This window comes from Porites lutea, chromosome 2 (genome assembly GCF_958299795.1).
Source record: "Porites lutea chromosome 2, jaPorLute2.1, whole genome shotgun sequence".
NCBI classification, from domain to species: Eukaryota; Metazoa; Cnidaria; class Anthozoa; order Scleractinia; family Poritidae; genus Porites; species Porites lutea.
Window position 1 is genome coordinate 31,026,546 of NC_133202.1, and position 8,951 is coordinate 31,035,496.

Here is an 8,951-nt window from a genome sequence, read left to right on the forward strand (position 1 = left end):
TGTGTCTCCTGGAGTATAAAACCAAGGGAACAGTTTTCTTGTTAAATTTTAAATTAAAAGTTTTCTCAGTTTCCTGTTAAAATTGAGGCAAATCAGTAGTTTACATTATGTTTACTTGCAGCATCTAATGTTTCAAATACATAAACTTAGCTATTCATATTCCTCCTTTCAAGATGCGTGCGTTCCTTTTTGAATTACTCGCAAATCATGAGTGTTCTTCGAAGTTCGCCACTTGTTGGTGTCGATTGCATCTTGATCGATTGAAATCGCCGAAAACGAAACTTTGAGATCGCACACGGAATCTACCTAAATTGTGTTTCAAGTGTGTAAATTATGGCAACTTAGGGTTTTTAGGGTTAATTCACACTGAAGACCTTTCATTTCATTTCATTTCGTGTGCGACACTTAAAATATCCTTTTTGTTTCTATCCCAATAAATCGACTGGCTCAGCAATAAAGTTCATTTACGACGCCGACTTCAAAGACATTAATGTTTCTATTAAACTGTTATATCTAAAATCAAGATTTATCAAAAGCTTTACCCAGCTAAAACTTTGCTTACGTGAGCCAATCTTTTGCGAACAAACAAAACACTGCCAGCGCCTTGGCAATTTGATATGAAATAAACCATGCCCGGCCACATTTCTGTAAACTTCCATTTTTTGGAAAGAGAACTGCGCACAAAACTTCTGAGTTAACTGATATCGATATATTCCTTCATCTTCTCAAGAGGGAAGTTATTTTAATGGCTTGATCAGAAAGTGATAAGTAAATGAGGCAAAAAACAAGTCACGGTTCGTTAAAGGCACGTATTTTTTGTTTATGATTATAACCTCTATTTGTTTGAATTTTTTTTTTCATTAAAAGGAGTTTTGCTCATTTAACTGAAAAAAAGTTGTTGTGATAATTGACACCTCAAGAAACTTAACTGATATTTTGCCCGAATGCCCTGTTTGTATTAAACTGTTAGAGATTTGAAAAGGAGAATATTAACTTTCTGACTTTGAAAGAAATTGCAGCGTATTAGGGCAAGTGTACTAAAGCATCGATAAACCTGATTTTCTTGGTCCAAAGGCCTCTAAACAGTATTGCAGACCTATATCATTTCTTTGTCTGCACGCCGACTAGTTATAAGGGCCTCTTAGCAAAGAACAAAGATAAGTATCAAGTTTCGTGCAGGCATTCACGTGCGTGATATCACATATAATCATGTATTTTCCCCCTATCCTGCCAAAAGCGAAACATGATCTTTTTCAGACTTTCATGCCAGCTTTGTTTTTGTTTCTACTGTTGTGTAGTTTTATTTTTTAATCACTAATTTGACGAGCAACAGTCACAGTATGAATGAAAAATCTGCCAGGGAAGGACACTGTATTTAAATCATTCTTGATAAGTACCGTTTACGCTTTCCCTCGGTGTAACTGTGGAATTTGACGCTTGATTGGTCGACGTGATTGCTATTCAATTTCGTTTTCTTCGTCCACTGAATCGGAGCTGCACAAAGACCCAGCTTCATTTAATCAATTTGATGTTCTTGTTGTTGTTCAACGGAAAGCGGCTCGTTGTAGGATTCACTTGAGGCCCGTTATGGTCCGTTATGGACTCGGACTTGTGAAAGTGTTAAGAGGTGTAAAAGCTCTTCAAACAGGCAAAAAATCTGCTAATTGTTTTTGAAAACTTACTCCTGCAAGGACTTCCAGAGCCATTCTGAAAATTTTTAAGATAAACTTTGTTATGTTGTTGTTGTTGTTACATAATCAGCTCGACGTACGGCAGAATTAAGCTTATAATTTCTTTAAATCTGTAAGGAAACTTCGGATTACTTGTTTCGTCGGTAGAAAGCTCGCGAAATCTACTTTTTTCCGCCGATTTGTCCGCGAGAAATTTTGTTGTTTTCCATATATAAGGTTAAACTAAGGTATATGAGCTGATGACCGAGATTGAGTGAGCCAATCAGAATGCTAGAAATACATTATCCGAGGTTGAAAGTTTAATGCAGAATATTAAATTACCCTAGTTTCCCGCCGTAGCTTGGGCCCCATGCCTTCCAGAGGATTGTGGGGTTATTAAATAGTACCCGTACTAGGCAAAACTAGATCGAATCATAGCACGATTCGATCGGCAAACACTGCACTGAAATGTAAAAAAAAAAAAAGTTTTTCACTAGTTTTTGAAACAAGCGTTCTATTTTAAAACATATAATAATAATAACAATAATAATAATAATAATAATTATTATTATTATTTAAGTTGTTAAATAATTATAATAATAATAAGAAATTTCTATCTCATCGGTATTGGTATTTATAGAAGTAAAATGCCAACAGCAGGGTAAATCAGGCAGATCCATGACTAGTTGGTCTGAATGAAAACTCCCTCAGTTCTGCCGCGTCATTTCCTTTTCTTCAATAGAAACATCTTACAATAAAAAAACATATATGAATATTGATCGTGCTTTGAGAATTGTTTTTCAAGTACGGAAGTTGGCGTTGTTCCTTAACATCATAAAAGGTCGCTGGTGTGCTCTTGTACAGGTACTCTTCTCCTGCAGGCTGCACGGTGTAAACGAATACATGAATATTTGGTAAGTGACTTTTGCGATTGTTAAGTATTTTGAAGGGCCACAGTCAGCTAAAATGTTATCATAACCGGGTTTATTTGGACTGGGCATGCTCTTTTTTTAAGCAAGCGATTAATTTCTGCTCTTAGTTTTGTTCGTGGACGTTTATTCCGGGATTCGTTAAGGAACTCAGTGAATACAAGTTCAGTAAAATTTAAATCAATGTGATATATTCGACGAGTCTTTTGTTATGTTTTCGTGCTTGGAGAGAATTTGCAGCATTAACGTTTTCAGGAGCTGGATATGTGATTAACGTAAGGCCGGAGATACGTGTTATGTAATCTGTTGAAACTGAGTTCAAGTGGTGTGCAAAGAAGTTAAGATCACCTTCAGACTTTTCAAAGGCTAAAATAGACTTAAAGTGGCTCGTAAATTCAGTAAGCCGTAGGAAGGAAGTAAGAGCATTACTTTATTGAGTAAAACAGTGATAAAAATGAAATGTTTTTTCTCATTGTATTCTTAGCATTCTCCTGGTTGATATTGTCCTTTGTCTTGGATATAGAGAGTTAAATATCATTTGTGTGGACTCTGTTTTGATGATGTTGTAGGAGAAAAGAGTTTAACGTCAGGTCATAGATACTGTTTTTACACGATGTTATGATACCAATGGAAATAAAACAGATAATATCTAAGAATGTTTAATTCTCGCCTTGTATATATTCAAAAAAATACGTCATAAAAAGTGCTTTGACGGATTTTTAATTCAAATTTGCAAAACTTTGGAAAACTCACTCGTTCTCTGAGCCCACTTGTTAGTTCTCCGAAGGTTTGCCACTCGTGGAAAAAAAAGGAGAGAAATTGAGTTGTGACGTTATCGCCATCTTTTGATAATGAGCTTTGGTCCACCTTTTGTTACTGTTTATTTCTCATATAGGGGCGTTCCTAGGCTTTTTCCTTTTGTAAGCCTTACTGGAGCATATTGAAGGGAGATACAATATCGGCACCCTTTTAAAAAGCGCCCATTGTCAGTTAATTTTCTAATATTAACAAAGGCGTTCCTGGGCTTTTTCCGTTTGTGAATCTTGGTGGAACATATTGAGGGGTGATACAATATCGGCGCCTTAGCTCCCATTGTTACTGTTAATTTTACTGTTAATTAACAGAGGCGTTCATTACTAGGCTTTTTCCGTTTGTAAGCTTTAGTGATTGAAGCACATTGAGGGGAGGTACAATATCGGCACCTTTAGGCGCCCATCAGGAGCGTTGAAGGTGTGAAATGTTAGCGGTACCTGAAGGCATCCTCCGAAACATTTGAAATTTAATTACTCTGAGATGCAATCTGGTTCTACCCTGTGTACCAGAGATTTTTTCTCGCGTGTGGCGGTGGCTTCGGTGCTGAATGTTGAACAAAAAAATAATAGAATATTCAACAAAATTTAGTTAGCTATGGTTGTGGTAAGAGGTAATAACTAGGAAAACATTGGTTTAGCAAACATACTTAAAAACTTGGTGGGAAATTCGAAAGCTTTTCGTCTATATTTTTTTGGCGCACAATTTGCGAATCACAGCTTATTTGCTTAAAGACAGAAACGTACTTGATTAATTTTCTCTAAGACAATTGTGACTGGTTGAGTGTATGAAAATGAAAAACAGACGAAATGTAGGGGATTACCAGGAGGGAGGGGCCATCTCACGTGCTAAATGTGAAAAAACAGGAGCAAAAAACTAAACAGTTAAAAAAAAAAAAAAAAAAAAAAACACACTACACTAAACAGAAAAAAAAAAAGTGCAATAAAGAAACTGAAAACGGCTTCGCAGGGAGTCCAACCTTGTTGAGTTGCTGGTGCAAGCAACTCCTTGCCAACTGAAATAAGGTGCCTGACTTAGTTTTGGTGAAGTAAATTTGTTATATAATATTAAAACTACTTTTCCCTGCCATAGACAGTGTTTGAAGCTGCTGAAGCTGTAATCATCATGAACTCAAAGATGCATTTGAGAAGAAGTTAGTTTAGGCACGCAATTCAAAGCAAATTCGCATAATTTCGGGTTCGAAGGGCCGATTGTTGTAGAAAATAGAACAGACTAACTGTACTGAATTTGGTGTACATTAAGAAATAAACAGACGCTCACACTCCAAGGGAGTGAGAAGTACTGTCGATTTGACGCATACATGGAATATAAATGTGTGTGACCTCTGAATCGAACCTTCTAGTCTGGAGACTAGACGTTGTCCATTTTAGAGAAAAAATGAACTAATTTTTTATGCCCTTGCTGGTCACGTAAAGAAGATGGCGATCCAGCAACAAGACCCGCGACACAAATTAACAAAATGACACAGTCACAAAATACCAAGACGGTTACACAAGCAGAAAAAAGCAGTAGGTGGTAGGTGGGCAGTTTCCCAGAAACTTAAATCGATCCTGCTTTTTTTTTTTCAACAGATCAGAGGGCGATACACATCATGGCGCAAGCTGCGATGAAATTTCCGTTGACCATCATTTTTTGTTCAATGACGTTGCCACTGTCAATGCTATGCTCTGCAGTTGCAGTGGAAAATTCCATAAGCAGCAATCCAAACACGAGCAAGGTGAATTTTGGCCACCACTTGTTTTTCTTAACTGAACGAATTCACATCTGAAATATTGTTTATCGCTATGTACAGTGTGTCTTTGAATAAGAATAAGTGTGTGGTTGATATTAAAAAGTATTTTTAAGTCAGCAATTATCAAATCACAGAATTCATTTAATTTTCTTTTATAGGGAACTTTGTGCTATCATGGGCAACCAGGCAGAAATGGTATTCCTGGTATAAATGGAATTCCGGGATCCCCTGGAGCACCCGGCCGTGATGGTCGTGATGGAATCAAAGGAGAACAAGGAAGTCCGGGAAACACTGGACCCCAGGGACCTTCTGGAGAGAAAGGAATGAAAGGAGAGCGTGGTAGGCAGGGTCCTGTCGGTCCCAAAGGAGATCGAGGGGAGAAAGGTGACAGTGCCAGCCAAGGAGGGCCGGCCAACCTTGCTTCCCATTTGAACTGGAAGGAATGCACGTTTACAAATGTGGACCATAGAGATACGGGAGAGATATATGTAAGTTGCTCCTTGACAAATATCACTACAATAACATGAAAATGAATGTCGACAAGACTGCAGAACCTGGAATATTATTGAGACAAGCCTATTAGGTGACACAAAGTATGCTAAAACCAGGAAATTATTTCACGAATTAACTACCATTAATCCCGGAGTAGTCAATCGATTAAAATCGGTATCGATTTATCAATCGATTAATCGATGAAAATCGATAAATTTGATGTGATTACACACAGAAGTTTCCCTCTAAAACCTTTAATTTTGTTCAATGACAAAACGGTTCGGTTTAAATACACTCAGCAGTGCCGGATCCAGACCTTGAGATAAGGGGTGGGGGGTCTCCAAAAAAATTTTTTTCGGCCCTTGGGGACTTAGTTTGGTCTAAAAATAGGGGGGCCGGGCCCCCTGAATCCGCCACTGTCCAGTTCTCGCTGGCTAGTATCACGATAAATACAATCAGAGATAAAGATCTCCTACCCTGAAGTCCAGACATCCCCTCGGGACTAAGCGGCCGGTGTCTGAACTTTATTCAGGTTAAAAGATTACTCTAGATAGATTTTCACCGTTTTCCCTTATCAATCGATAAAATCGTTTGATTGTTACCGATTTTCATCGATTTCGATTTTTATTCGATTTTTATTTGTTGGCTAGTGCGGGATGTAACTACACCCGAAATTTTGAAAGGGTGTCAGGTCTAAATCGTGAAATTGGGCGCCTTTAGAACTGGCCAATATCAGCCATCAGAAGAAGATTTTTAGCCTGATTTTAAAGAAAAGATAAGATAGTTTTAAAGATTATTTCTACAAGAGGTGAGGGTAATTGTTTGATCCTGCGACTCTCAATTGCAACTCAATTGTCAACAAATTTACTGTCTGTATGAACAATTCTGTTTCCATCTTTTGTTGAACAGATGAGCTGATGTAGCTTTCCGATTTAAATCGATGAAATCGGTAAAAATCAAGATAAATCGTTGAACGAAAGGAGTGTGTCATCGATTTCTACCGATTGACCGATACAATCGATATCAATCAATCACATTTACCGATTTTTATCGATTTAGTGATTGATAAATCGATACCGATTTTTATCGACTGACTACTCCGGGCGCTTTAACAGTGATTTTATACTTGTCCGATCGCTATAAAACTTTCACCAGTGAATGACTATGAATGGAAGTTTGTCAAAATGTAGTTTTAAGTAAAATCGCTATCACTATAAAAACAATAAAAGAAAAAATTGAAATCGATTAAAGTCGAATTTTGTGCGATCTAAACCTGCTACTGAAAATCCGATACTAGGAACTTTAAGCGTGGTCCTCCGTGAGAAGTAAAAAGTCTTTACATTTGAATTCAAATAAAGCGTAAATGTATTACAAATCTTATATTTTCAATAGCCGTGAAAAATGGATTGATAAAAAAGTTCTAAATAACTCAAATTAATCTTAAGTATGAATGAGAATGCTGCTTGATATCATCATTCACTTCTTGGAGATTTTGCTGTATTTTCTTTCTTGCGTTCCTCAAAACTAACCCGTTTTCTCATCACCTGTCTCAGTGAACTTTATTATAAATTTTGAATTTTAGTGCTTATCTGTATATATCTGAAACGGCTCGACAGAACTGTTTTTAAACCTCATCACATAATCTTCACGATGTCTGAAATTTTCATTAAGATTGATTCACTGCAACACCTTGAAATTTCAAAACGAACTTAGCCTTCGAAGAGGCCAAAAATCCGCGCTACAAAATTCACTGTTTGGATGTTGCGCTTACACTTAAATAAAATGGGCAAAGTCGATTTGTTTATTTCATTTTTACTGTTGTAGAGCTGCAAATTCATGAAGAAATACACGGAAACTTCCCTCCATGTTTACTTCGCTGGTAATCTCCGGATCTACAACTGTGACAACTGCTGCAGTCGTTGGTATTTCAAATTCAATGGCGCCGAGTGCAGCTCTCCTGGTAAAATTGACGGTGCATTTTATATGGCAGTAGGAGCTGGCAAAAACCTTCATCGTCATCGCCACATTGAAGGTCACTGCAATAACATCCACAAGGGAAAAGTGCGAGTGGGATTCTGGGTTGGAAGCTGCAACAATGGCCACAAACTTACTGATGCGGATACAGGCTGGACTACAATGTCCCGGATCTTCATTGAAGAAGTGGCAAGTGCTCAACAGTAAACATGAGCAATTCATGAAATAGGAAGCACGTGATCAAAGTTAATAGATGCACTGTCAAAAAAGCATTTTTCACTTGAAAACACCAAAAATTTTGGAACACCGTAATTTCCTCTTTTTTTTAAATTGCAAAACAAAAAGGATGTAGCTGAACAGTTATGTATTTCACTGTGCAACTGATGTCAGTATTTTATACAAAACACATTTAATGCAAACAGTAAAAACGATGATAAATTAGTTTTTAATGAACACTTGAATAAAGTTAAAGCAAATTTGTAGCATTCATTTTATCTCCCATCAAAAGTTCTAGCAAAGTAAATATGTTTGGAAACATTTTCCGTGGTATCCAGATCCAGTTGGTGGGTAAATTTCACTCCTGGATGCTTTACAGACCCTGCGCTCCTTCAGATAAAAACAAATCGATAAAAAGTCAGACAAGCTGCACTAAATGGAAAGAAACATAAGAATATAGAGTGGTTTTCGTTTGAGTGTCGTAAAACCAAAACCAAAGTAATTACTCTGGCCAATCACATAGGACACAGACAATACATTGAACCAATCAAAACTCGAAGTAATTACATGTGGCTGACGCAAAGCGCGGGAAAATGCATGCGAGCGCGTCACAATTGGCTTTGGTTTTACTTCTGATTGGATGAAAAGGTGGCGCGAATCTTTTAAGCCAATCGCATCGTGTAGAAAGTGCAAAACCAATTACTTTTCGACACTCAAATGAAAACCGCTCTAACCACCCAAAACATTAACCCTTTAAGTCCCAATAGTGACCAACATGGCTCCTAACAGTATCCATAGATTGTCAAGTGCAACATGTACATCTATGAGAATTAATCAAATGATAACAAAGAGAAAAATCTCTGATGTTTTAACAATTTCTCCCAACTAATTCTGTAAGGAAATGTATAGAGATCAGTTTGGAGAATTTTTTTGTGGATATTGGGGCTTAAAGGGTTAAAAGAAGGAACAAATAACACAGTAAGTACAAAAGGAGACCCAAGTGGAAAAACGTTCTAGGAGATTGAAACGGATTGAAATTGTGGATTTTGAAAACATGTCAGCTTAAGGATTTTGAAAGTTCATGAAATCATCGTTGTTGTTTATGAC

The 8,951-nt window shown here is 37.1% G+C and overlaps 1 pseudogene; it reads left to right on the plus strand.

Annotated features, from left to right (window-relative positions):
* Positions 1-7,490: 7,490 nt before the first annotated feature.
* Positions 7,491-7,835, plus strand: LOC140926045 (collagen triple helix repeat-containing protein 1 pseudogene; annotated as a pseudogene).
* The last annotated feature ends 1,116 nt before the right edge of the window (positions 7,836-8,951 follow it).